This window comes from Lipotes vexillifer, unplaced genomic scaffold (assembly GCF_000442215.2).
Source record: "Lipotes vexillifer unplaced genomic scaffold, Lipotes_vexillifer_v1.1 scaffold793, whole genome shotgun sequence".
Lineage (NCBI taxonomy): Eukaryota > Metazoa > Chordata > Mammalia > Artiodactyla > Lipotidae > Lipotes > Lipotes vexillifer.
This window is the reverse complement of record NW_006774859.1, coordinates 312,843-326,438: the sequence shown is the minus strand read 5'-3', so window position 1 is coordinate 326,438 and position 13,596 is coordinate 312,843. Positions and strand designations below refer to the sequence as shown.

At 35.2% G+C, this 13,596-nt stretch overlaps 1 protein-coding gene across 1 annotated transcript in view; it reads right to left on the bottom strand.

Moving 5' to 3' along the window:
• The window catches only part of EYS (EGF-like photoreceptor maintenance factor), a gene marked incomplete at its 5' end in the record, with an annotated part of 885,136 nt that overhangs the window by 580,978 nt on the left and 290,562 nt on the right, over window positions 1-13,596 (bottom strand). The window lies entirely within an intron of this gene.

Genomic DNA, 13,596 nt, shown 5'->3' with positions numbered 1-13,596 from the left:
TTCCAGGGGCAAAGGAAACACAGAATAAGCTACAAATATTTGTCACATCCTGTAGCCCTGATGCATTCTGCATGCCTTTTGTGTTCAGTTGTGTTGTTTATTCTTTTTAGGAATAACTGGTGCAAAAAAAGATATCCAGAAAGATTGCCAAAGAGCAAAAAGAGAAAATTACCTTGGAAAGCATTCATTTTGATGAACAAATATAGCCTCTTAAAGAGACATGACTTCTCATTGTATTCACTGTGAATATGCAGTACGACACCAGTAATTATATGTCTATATAAATTTACATTATATTCAAAAAAGAAATTAGAAAAACTAAAAGGATTCAATAGTTAGAAATGAGTATTTATTTCAGGTTCTATCTTCTGTTTCTCAAAATTATTAAAAATTCAAGCTAAGGTGGAACAAATCATGACCAGGGCAATCATTGAATTTAGACACTGAAAAATAAGTTGTCCACCTTGATATCTGAATTACTAATATACACTGTTCACATTCTCAAGACTTGGCTTCTCATTGAGTGTAACATCAGAAAGAAAGAAAAAGAAAGAAAACAAGAAATCAAGAAAGAAAGAAAGAAAAAGAAAAACATAGATGGGAGGAAGAAAGGGAGGATGGAAAGAAAGAGAGAAAGAAAGAAAAAGAAAAGAAAGAAGGGAAGAGAAAGAAAGCAAGCTTTTGCCTTGTATAAACATTTTTTGGGTGAATGAATTTTATTTCATCTTTTAACTTGAGTCTTAGTTTTAAAACTCTTAAACACTTTCTTCCTCTTTCTGATGTAGGCTCAAATATACTGCAAATCCTCTCAGCAAGTAACACTCTGTCAAGCGTCAAAGATGACTGAATTAGAAAACAAAATAGTATTTCAAAAAGAAGTCAGCCGATAACAAGGAAAATAGAAACATTTGGCTCTTACGTACTGCAGAAGAGAAAATATTTATTTGTAATTGTTAGCTTAAAGTTTTATGGACCTCATAAATGGTTTTGTTTTAGAAATTTAATTTTTTATTTTTATCATAATATTTTTAACACCTTTATTGGAGTGTAATTGCTTTACAGTGGTGTATTATTTTCTGCTTTATAACAAAGTGAATCAGCTATACTTATACATATATCCCCATATCCCCTCCCTCTTGCGTCTCCCTCCTACCCTCCCTATCCCATCCTTCTAGGTGGTCACAAAGCACCGAGCTAATCTCCCAGTGCTATGCGGCTGTTTCCCACTAGCTGTCTATTTTACATTTGGTAGTATATATAAGTCCATGCCACTCTCTCACTTTGTCTCAGCTTACCCTTCTCCCTCCCTGTATCTTCAAGTCCATTCTCTACATCTGTGTCTTTATTCCTGTCCTGCCCCTAGGTTCTTCAGAACGTTTTTTTTTTTTTTTTTTTGCAGTACACGGGCTTCTCACTTTTCTGGCCTCTCCCATTACGGAGCACAGGCTCCAGACGCACAGGCTCAGCAGCAATGGGTCACGGGCCCAGCCGCTCCATGACATGTGGGATCTTCCCAGACCGGGGTATGGACCCGTGTCCCCTGCATCAGCAGGCGGACTCTCAACCACCAGGGAAGCCCTATTTTTTTTTTTTTTTAAATTCCATATATATGTGTTACCATACAGTATTTGTTTTTCTCTTTCTGACTTCACTCTTTATGACAGACTCTAGGTCCATCCACCTCACTAAAAATAACTCATTTTTGTTTCTTTTTATGACTGAGTAATATTCCATTGTATATATGTGCCACATCTTCTTTATCCATTCATCTGTCGATGGACACTTAGGTTGCTTCCATGTCCTGGCTATTGTAAATACAGCTGCAATGAACATTGTGGTACATGACTCTCTTTGAATTATGGTTTTCTCAGGGTATATGCCCAGTAGTGAGATTGCTGGGTTGTATGGTAGTTCTAGTTTTGGTTTTTTAAGGAACCTCCATGCTGTTCTCCATAGTGGCTGTATCAATTTACATTCCCACCAACAATGCAAGAGTGTTCCCTTTTCTCCACACCCTCTCCAGAATTTATTGTTTCTAGATTTTTTGATGATGGCCATTCTGACTGGTGTGAGGTGATATCTCATTGTAGTTTTGATTTGTATTTCTCTAATGATTAATGTGTTGAGCATACTTTCACATGGCTGTTGGCAATCTGTATATCTTCTTTGGAGAAATGTCTATTATCACAATTTTTTAATATTATCCTCTGTCAAGTTTCAAAAATGACTGAATTAGAAAACAAAACAGTTTTTCACAAAGAAATCAGTTGATTCCAAGGAAAATAGAAACATTTGGCTATTACATGCTGCAGAAGGGAAAATATTCATTTGTAATTGTTAGCTTAAAGTGTTTATGAGTCTAATGAATGGTTTTGTTTTCCAAATTTAATTTTTTAAATTTTTATCTCAGTTATACATGAAGCTTCTTTTTAAAACTTAAAATAAAATTTACATATACTACTCCTAAAGCATCATAAACGTGAACTAGTAAAGTTTAAATTAAAAACTGAAAAAAAATTGATCTTAGAAAAATGTTTTTGATTGTAATGATTGTGAATGTTAAACTTTATTTTGACAAAGCTAAGCAATGGCATGATTTCAGTGCATATTTAAGTAGACAATTTTCTCTATTCATGAAGATCTTTATTATTTCTGACAATGAAGAGTACAAAGAAACTTTTAGCTTTAAAAATAAATATGAAGCCACCAGAGAGCTATACAAAATGTTCTGAAGGAAAATTATTCTGATTATTCTATTGAGAAACTTCTTGGAATTCTATGATTCAGTTTCATTCATGTAAATTAAAAATAAATATTAATTTATTCATCTTGGTCTTTGAAAATAGCAAGAAAAATTTCCATGGCCTTTAAACTTGAACAAATTCAAAATTCTTTCATTTCTTATTTATTAATAAACTCACAACTCTCCAATTCTCTCACACATTAACTTCTGGCTATCTTGTTCAGAGTTATTTGGTCTTCAAATTCTCATATAAGTCTTTTTCACTTTGAATATGAAAATTTTATTTTGCAAAACATAAGTCAAATGTGTACCCAGAAATACTAAATCTAAATACTAAACTCCAATCACATGAACTTTAGATAATTTCTAGTGTTGAAAAATTTTTTTCCCTTGAATTTGATTAACATATAGTAATCTGGTTAGTTAGGTTTCCAGGACAAAAGTAATACGGAAATGTAATGTGCCTAATTGATGTGAGCAGTTACAACAAAACAATATATAATAGTTTCATTAAGGACAAGAAATACTGAATCACTTAGATTATAGAAATGATAATTTTGCATGTTACCTTTCTTCCAAAGAGAAAATTTTTTTATACCCACATATACTCCTGCAACTTCTTGAATCCAATTCTTATTTTTATTCAAGACAAATAATGAAAATATGACTCCCAGTTATTTCTAAACAGTATAAAATGGCAATGTGGTATGCCATCACACTGAATCAGGAATATGATTTGTGGTACTGACCAGTGTTAGCAGAATTCTCTTTATTTTTTTCCTTTCAAACTTGTGCTGTCTCAAAATTATATCTTCAATATATTCTCATTTTTCTACCTCCATATTAACAGAAAAATATTTAATTCTATCTCTGGCATTTCCTGGCCTTTGCTCTCACTCCTTTAAAGAGAGTTGAAGTCAGGAATTTTCCATACTGTATAAACAAGGCTTCATGTTAATATTCAATAGCAGGTACACAAAGTTCAGATAGGAGAATCACATGGGTATAGTTTACACTGAGTATACAATCTTCTAAATTTACAAATAAACACTTTTAAATGCAAATATATGATTTTTTAAATTATTTTTTAAATGCCTAAACATTTAATGTTATGCAAAAAAAGTTATAGAAATGAGGAGAGTGTTCATTTTTTTGTTGTCCTCACTTAGTACACACACAATTACTTGCATATATGGATTCTTGGTTAAACTGCTATTAAGTGGTAATATTAATGACTAGTTTCCTATATTCCTAGTCAGTAATTTATAATTTTCAATTTACATTATGTCACTTATGTTTTGAAATGATTCTTCAGTGCACCTACTGTAACTAATTTGACCAAATGCAAGTGACCTTTTAGGCTAGTGGACTTTAAAAAACAACAAATTTTGTTTGAAAGCAATTAAGAAATAGTCAATTGGTATTACAAAAACAACTCCCAATAGTTTCCCCTTTCTTTTGATTGCTTTATCAATTACTCTATTTCTTTGATTTTTTAAATTTAATTTAATTTTTAATTTTATTTATTTATTTATTTTTATTGGAGTATAATTGCTATACAATGGTGTGTTAGTTTCTGCTTTACAACAAAATGAATCAGTTATATATATACATATGTTCCCATACCACTTCCCGCTTGCATCTCCCTCCCTCCCACCCTCCCTATCTCACCCCTCCACGTGGTCACAAAGCACCGAGCTGATCTCCCTGTGTTATGTGGCTGCTTCCCACTAGCTATCTACATTATGTTTGGTAGTCTTTGCTTTTAATAAGAAGGTCTTAGGTACACTAGAGTAATTTGATATATTTTTGAGCTATTTAAAAAATAGAGATTCTTTAAAGCTGACAATACTAGTAGATGAAATTAATGGTTTTCCTACTGTGTGATCTGAGCAGCCAAAGTATAGCTCAAATATTATATTTCCATTTTTAGGAATAGAAATTTTTTTTTTTAGGTTTTCATCATAAGAGTTGATTTTTTGGTTGATTATATTTCTACCTGATTTTTTTTTTACCTTCACTTTATATATATATATATAATTTATATTTTAATATCTTTATTGGACTATAATTGCTTTACAATGGTATGTTAGCTTCTGATTTATACCAAAGTGAATCAGTTATACATATACATATATTACCATATCTCTTCTCTCTTGAATCTCCCTCCATCCCACCCTCCCTATCCCACCCCTCTAGGTGGTCACAAAGCACCAAGCTGATCTCCCTGTTCTATGCGGCTGCTTCCCACTAGCTATCTATTTTACATTTGATAGTGTATATATGTTCATGTCACTCTCTCACTTTGTCACAGCTTAACATTTCCCCTCCCCATATCCTAAAATCCATTCTCTAGTAGGTCTGTGTCTTCATTCCCATCTTGCCCCTAGCTTCTTCATGACATTTTTTTTTTCTTTCTTAGATTCCATATATATGTGTTAGCAAACAGTATTTGTTTTTCTCTTTCTGACTTACTTCACTCTGTATGACAGATGCTAGGTCCATCCACCTCACTACAAAGAACTCAATTTCATTTCTTTTTATGCCTGAGTAATATTCCATTGTATATATGTGCCACATCTTCTTTGTCCATTCATCTGTTGATGGACACTTAGGTTGCTTCCATGTCCTGGCTATTATAAATAGAGCTGCAATGAACATTGTGGTACATGACTCTTTTTGAATTATGTTTCTCTCAGGGTATATGCCTAGCAGTGGGATTGCTGGGTTGTATGGTACCTGTATTTTTCATTTTTTAAGGAACCTGCATACTGTTCTCCATAATGGCTGTATCAATTTACATTCCCAGCAACAGTGCAAGAGGGTTCCCTTTTCTCCACACCCTCTCCAGCAATTATTGTTTGTAGATTTTTTGATGATGGTCATTCTGACCGGTGTGAGATGATATATCATTGTAGTTTTGATTTGCATTTCTCTAATGATTAATGATGTTGAGCATACTTTCATGCATTTGTTGGCAATCTGTATATCTTCTTTGGAGAAAGGTCTATTTAGGTCTTCTGCCCATTTTTGGATTGGGTTGTTTATATTTTTGTTATTGAGCTGCATGAGCTGCTTGTATATTTTGGCGATTAATCCTTTGTCAGTTGTTTCATTTGCAAGTATTTTATCCCATTCTGATGGTTGTCTTTTGGTCTTGTTTATGGTTTCCTTTGCTGTGCAAAAGATTTTAAGTTTCATTAAGTCTTATTTATTTATTTTTGTTTTTATTTCCATTTCACTAGGAGGTGGGTCAAAAAGGATCTTGCTATGATTTATATCATAGAGTGTTTTGCCTGTTTTCCTCTAAGAGTTTGATAGTGTCTGGCCTTACATTTAGGTCTTTGATCCATTTTGAGTTTATTTATTTGGTATGGTGTTAGGGAGTGTTCTACTTTCATACTTTTACATATAGCTGTACAGTTTTCACAGCACCACTTATTGAAGAGGCTGTCTTTTCTCCACAGTATATTTTTGCCTCCCTTATCAAAGATAAGGTGACCATATGTGCGTGGGTTTATCTCTGGGCTTTCTATCCTGTTCCATTGATCTATATTTCTGTTTTTGTGGCAGTACCATACTGTCTTGATTACTGTAGCTTTGTAGTATAGTCTGAAGTCAGAGAGCCTGATTCCTCCAGCTCCATTTTTCTTTCTCAAGATTGCTTTGGCAATTCAGGGTCCATTGTGTTTCCATACAAATTGTGAAATTTTTTGCTCTAGTTCTGTGAAAAATGCCAGTAGTAGTTTGATAGGGATTGCATTGAATCTGTAGATTGCTTTGGGTCATAGAGTTATTTTCACAATGTTGATTCTTCCAATCCAAGAATATATCTCTCCATCTCTTTTTGTGATCTTTAAGTTCTTTCATCAGTGTCTTATAATTTTCTTCATACAGGTGTTTTGTCTCCTTAGGTAGGTTTATTCCTAGATATTTTATTCTTTTTGATGCAAAGGTAAATGGGAGTGTTTTTTAATTTCACTTTCAGATTTTTCATCATTAGTGTATAGGAAAGCAAGAGATTTCTGTGCATTAATTTTGTATTCTGCTACTTTACCACATTCACTGATTAACTTTAGTAGTTTTCTAGTAGCATCTTTAGGATTCTCTACGTATAGTATCATGTCATCTGCAAACAGTGACAACTTTACTTCTTCTTTTCTGATTTGGATTCCTTTTATTTCTTTTTATTCTCTGATTGCTGTGGCTAAAACTTCCAAAACTATGTTGAATAATAGTGGTGAGTGTGGACAACCTTGTCTTATTCCTGATCTTAGTGGAAATGGTTTCAGTTTTTCACCATTGAAGATGATGTTGGCTGTGGGTTTGTCATATATAGCCTTTGTTATGTTGGGGAAAGTTCTCTTTATGCCTACTTTCTGCAGGGTTTATATCACAAACGGGTGTTGAATTTTGTTGAAAGCTTTTGTGCATCTATTGAGATGATCATATGTTTTTTTCTCCTTCAATTTGTTAATATGGTGTATCTCATTGAATAATTTGCATATCTTGAAGAATCCTTGCATTCCTGGAATAAAACCCACTTTATCATGGTGTATGATCCCTTAATATGTTGCTGGATTCTGTTTGCTAGTATTTTGTTGAGGATTTTTGTGTATATGTTCATCAGTGATATTGGCCTGTAGTTTTCTTTCTTTGTGACATCTTTGTCTGGTTTTGGTATCAGGGTGATGGTGGCCTTGTAAGTGAGTTTGGGAGTGTTCCTCTCTCTTCTATATTTTGTAAGAGTTTGAGCAGGATAGGTGTTAGCTCTTCTCTAAATGTTTGATAGGATTCTGTGAAGCCCTGTGGTCCTGAGCTTTTGTTTGTTGGAATATTTTAAATCACAGTTTCAATTTCAGTGCTTGTGATTGGTCTGTTCATATTTTCTATTTCTTCCTGGTTTAGTCTCAGAAGGTTGTGCCTTTCTAGGTATTTGTCCATTTCTTCCAGGTTGTCCATTTTATTGGCATAAAGTTGCTTGTAGTAATCTCTCATGACCCTTTGCATTTCTGCAGTGTCAGTTGTTACTTCTCCTTTTTCATTTCTAATTCTATTGATTTGAGTCTTCTCCCTTTTTTTCTTGATGAGTCTGGCTAATGGTTCATAAATATTGTTTATATTCTCAAAGAACCAGCTTTTAGTTTTATTGATCTTTGCTCTCATTTCCTTCATTTATTTTTCATTTATTTCTCATTTTTTATGATTTCTTTCTTTCTGCTAACTTTGGGGCTTTTTTTCTTCTTTCTCTAACTGCTTTAGGTGTAATGTTAGGTTGTTTATTTGTGATCTTCCTTGTTTCCTGAGGTAGTATTTTATTGCTATAAACTTCCCTCTTGGAACTGCTTTTGCTGCATCCCATAGGTTTTGGGTCATTATGTTTCCATTGTCATTTGTTTCTAGGTATTTTTTGATTTCCTCTTTGATTTCTTCAGTGATCTCTTGGTTATTAAGTAGCGTATTGTTTAGCCTCCATGTGCTTGTATTTTTTACAGGTTTTTTTTCCTGTAATTGATATCTAGTCTAATAGCATTGCGGTCAGAAAATATACTTGATACAATTTCAATTTTCTTAAATTTACCAAGGCTTGTTTTCTGACCCAAGATACGATCTATCCTGGAGACTATTCCATGAGAACTTGAGGAGAAAGTGTATTTTGTTTTTTGATGGAATGTCTTATAAATATCAATTAAATCCATCTTCTTTAGTGTATCATTTAAAGCTTGTGTTTCTTTATTTATTTTCATTTTGGATGATCTGTCCATTGGTGAAAGTGGGGTGTTAAAGTCCACTACTATGATTATGTTACTGTCAATTTCTCCTTTTATGGCTGTTAGTATTTGCCTTATATATTGAGGTGCTCCTCTGTTGGGTGCATAAATATTTAAAATTGTTATATTTTCTTCTTGGATTGATCCCTTGATCATTATGTATTGTCCTTTTTTGTCTCTTCTAATAGTCTTTATTTTAAAGTCTATTTTGTCTGATATGAGAATTGCTACCCCAGCTTTCTTTTGATTTCCATTTGCATGGAATATGTTTTTGCATCCCCTCACATTCAGTCTGTATGTGTCCCTAAGTCTGAAGTGTGTCTCTTGTAGACAGCATATATAAGGGTCTTGTTTTTGTATCCATTTAGCTAGTCTATGTCTTTTGGTTGGAGCATTTAATCCATTTACATTTAAGGTTGTTATCAATATGTGTGTTCCTATTCCCATTTTCTTAATTGTTTTGTGTTGGTTATTGTAGGTCTTTTCCTTGTCTTGGGTTTCCTGCCTAGCGAAATTCCTTTAGCATTTGTTATAAAGCTGGTTTGGTGGTGCTGAATTCTCTTAGCTTTTGCTTGTCTGTAAAGAGTTTAATTTCTCCAGCAAATCTGAATGAGATCCTTGCTGGGTAGAGTAATCTTGGTTGCAGGTTTCTCTCCTTCATCACTTTCAGTATGTCCTGCCACTCCCTTCTGGCTTGTAGAGTTTCTGCTGAGAGATCAGCTGTTAACCTGATGGGGATTCCCTTGTGTGTTGTTTTTCCCTTGCTGCTTTTAATATGTTTTCTTTGTGTTTAGTTTTCGACAGTTTGATTAATATGTGTCTTGGTGTATTTCTCCTTGAATTTATCCTGTATGGGACTCTCTGTGCTTCCTGGACTTGATTAACTATTTCCTTTCCCATATTAGGGAAGTTTTCAACTATAATCTCTTCAAATATTTTCTCAGTCCCTTTCTTTTTCTCTTCTTCTTCTGGAACCCCTATAATTCGAATGTTGGTGCGTTTAATGTTGTCCCAGAGGTCTCTGAGACTGTCCTCAGTTCTTTTCATTCTTTTTTCTTTATTCTGATCTGCAGTAGTTATTTCCACTATTTTACGTTCCAGGTCACTTATCCATTTTTCTGCCTCAGTTATTCTGCTATTAATCCCTTCTACAGAATTTTAAATTTCATTTATTGTGTTGTTCATCATTGTTTGTTTGCTCTTTACTTCTTCTAGGTCCTTGTTAAACGTTTCTTGTATTTATTCTATTTCTAAGATTTTGGATCATCTTTACTATCATTATTCTGAATTTTTTTCAGGTAGACTGCCTATTTCCTCTTCATTTGTTAAGTCTGGTGGGTTTTTACCTTACTCCTTCATCTTCTTTGTGATTTTCTGTCTTCTCATTTTGCTTAACTTACTGTGTTTGGGGTCTCCTTTTCACAGGCTGCAGGTTTGTTTTTCCCGTTGTTTTGGGTGTCTGTCCCCAGTGGCTAAGGTTAGTTTAGTGGGTTGTGTAGGCTTCCTGGTGGAAGGGACTAGTGCCTGTATTCTCTTGTGTTAGGCTTCATCTTGTCTTTCTGGTGGCCAGGTCCCAGTCTTATGGTGTAGTTGTTTGGCATAAGGTATGCAGTACTGTAGCTTGCTGGTCATTGAGTGAAGCTGGGTATTGGCGATGAGACAAAGATCTCTGGGAGTTTTTTGCTGTTTGATATTACATGGAGCTGGGAGGTCTCTTGTGGACCAGTGTCCTGACATTTGCTCTCCCACCTCAGAGACCCAGCCCTGATACCTGGCTGGAGCACTAAGAGCCTTCCATCCACGTGGCTCAGAATAAAGGGGAGAAAAAATAGAAAGAAATAAGGAAAGAAGATAAAGTAAAATAAAATACAGTAAAATAAAATAAAATAAAATAAAAACATTATTAAAATAAAAAATACATAATTAATAAGAAAAAAAAATTTTAAAGTAAAAAAATATATGGATGGACCAAACCCCAGGACAAATAATAAAAGCAAAGTTATACAGACAAAATCACACACAGAAACATACATATACACACTCAGAAAAAGAGAAAAAGGGAAAAAAAAATATATTGTTGCTCTCAAAGTCCACCTCCTCAATTGAGGATGATTTGTTGTCTATTCAGGTATTCCACAGATGCAGGGTACATCAAGTTGTTTGTGGACATTTAATCTGCACTCCTGAGGCTGCTGGGAGTGATTTCCCTTTCTCTTCTGTGTTTGCACAGCTCCCAGGGCTCAGCTTTGGATTTGGCCCCACCTCTGCGTGTAGGGCTGGAGGGCGTCTGTTCTTAGCTCAGAGAGGACAGGGTTGAAGGAGCAGGTTTTTCGGGGGCTCTGGCTCACTCAGGTCTGGGGGAGGGAGGGGTTCAGAGGTGGGGCGAGCCTGCTGTGGCAGAGGCCAGCGTGACGTTTCACCAGCCTGAGGGGCCGTGTGTTCTCCCGGGTAAGTTGTCCCTGGATCCCGGGACCTTGCTGGTGGCGGGCTCCACAGGCTCCCCGGAATGGAGGTGTGGATAGTGACCTGTGTTCACACACAGGCTTCTTGGTGGCAACAGCAGCAGCCTTAGCATCTCCTGCTCGTCTCTGGGGTCTGTGCTGATAACTGCAGCTCACGCCAGTTTCTGGAGCTCCTTTAGGTGGCGCTCTGAATCCCCTCTCCACTTGCACCAGGAAACAAAGAGGCAAGAAAAAGTCTCTTTCCTCTTCGGCAGGTCCAGACTTTTCCCTGGACTCCCTCCCAGCCAGCCGTGGCACACTCACCCCCTGCAGGCTGTGTGCACGCCGCCAACCCCAGTCCTCTCCCTGCGCTCTGACGGAAGCCTGAACCTCAGCTTCCAGCCCCGCCCGCCCTGGCGGGTGAGCAGACAAGCCTCTGGGGCTGGTAAGTGCCAGTCGGCACCGATCCTCTGCTCTCCTTCATGGCTCTGAAGCTTCCCCCCTCTGCCACCTGCAGTCTCCGCCCGTGAAGGGGTTCCCAGTGTGTGGAAACCTTTCCTCCTTCACAGCTCCCTCCCACTGGTGCAGGTCCCGTCCCTATTCTTTCGTCTATGTTTATTTTTTTTTCTTTTCCCTACCCAGGTACGTGGGGAGTTTCTTGCCTTTTGGGAGGTCTGAGGTCTTCTGCCAGTGTTCAGTAGGTGTTCTGTAAGAGTTGTTCCACGTGTAGATGTATTTCTGGTGTATCTGTGGGGAGAAAGGTGATCTCCACGTCTTACTCTTCTGACATCTTGAAGCTCTCTCTGTACTTGATTTTTAAAATAGTTTCCATGTTTCTTCTCTTAAAGTTCATGTTTAATTTCAGCTTTTAGATAAATGTATAATAACTATTTTAAGGTCCTTATATGCTAACTATGTAACCTCTCTGATGTATTGCTCTGTTTCCTTGTACTCATTTTTATCCTGCTCACAGTCCAGTTTCCTATTTTTCATACCCAATAATTTTTTACTGCATACTAAATGTTGTATCATTACTATGCTGTGTTTTTCCTGTATATTTTTTTTCTAATTTTCTAATTGTTTGTGACAGTAAGTATAGTCTAGTACCAATTACTCATTCATGGCCCAAAAATCTATATACATATTTTTAAATCAATATTTCCACATGGTATATATGATGGAACACAAAATCCCCACTACAAAACTCTTACTGCTATATCTGATTCCCTGCTCATTTTTCATACTCTTTTATTAATTTACTCTAGTATTAGCTTTCAATTTTCTAAGCAATATGTTCATATTACTTGTGTATTAATTATTCAATTTTGCATATTTTTGTAAACTTCCTTTTTTGTAAGATTACATGTGTGTCATGTATACCAATTTTGGTTATATACATATTCAGCATTATATTATTAATAACTTTAGTTGCATCATAGTTTTGATTTAAATGTTTAAGTTTACATATTACCATATAATTATTATTCAGAATTGAGCTGTACAGTGAACTATGGCAACATTTTCTTTCTTTTGCAACCTTTTGTTTTTACTCAATCTCATTATTGTCTCTTTTTATTGGCTTAGAGTTTATATTTTTATTATCCTCAAACTCTCTGCCAGAAGTATAAAACCCTCATCAATAATTCAAATACCATGACCACTTATTAATTTGATTTTTCTCTTTTAATTTGAATTTTCACAATCTCTTCACTGTCACATTTGAAATTTACTTTATAGCTGTCCTGTGATGAATCCACTCATCTCGTTTCCATATGTTTACTCCTTTATTGGCATATTCATGGATATTATAATCATAGTTGATCAGTATCAGCTTTAAACTGACAGTAGCAACTGAAAGCTCATAAAGCAACATAGGGCTAATGTAATTAAGCCCTATACTTGCTAATGACTAAAAATAGAAAGGATAATATTGTGATGAAGGAAACAATGATTTTGATGAAATACATGTGGGGTATGAAGAAGAATGGAGGGAAATAAAGAAGTAGAAAATTCAGTGCTATGAATAGTTGTTAAATTCCTATTATGTATTTATTAGTTTCTCTAAAATCATTCCAAAGCTAGGGATCTTGGAAAATAACAGGTCAAGAAAAAGATAGAAATTGGTAGGAAGTACCTATTTTGTGCACCTACAGGTAAACTGAGATGTTAACATGTAGTGTTTTAGATGTCTAGCTGTTATGTAGGATAAACACAAGTTGGATGGCAACCGCGTACTGGGTATAATGCCAACTGAAATATATGACTCCATCAGTAACCTAAAGGTGGAACTTTAGCAACATAATGACAAAACAGCTACATAAAGTAGGAATATTTTAACCTCTAAATTCTAATAATACCTCCACCAATTTCATTTTGATATATTCATTAAATTATGTATACTTTGTAAGAATTATGGGATTCATGGGGACATAGTCTACAAGTAGAAAGAAAATAGAAAGTTGGTTACATCTAATTCTACAGATGAGAATAAAATTCATACATTGTTTGAACAAATATTTATAAAGTACATACTGTATAGTGAGCACAGGGTTACTATGTATAGTTATGCAAATTTTTCACTGACAAAACGTCTAGCTAATGGAGTGGAGTGGAGTCTGAGTTTTAACCCACATTTTTTTCT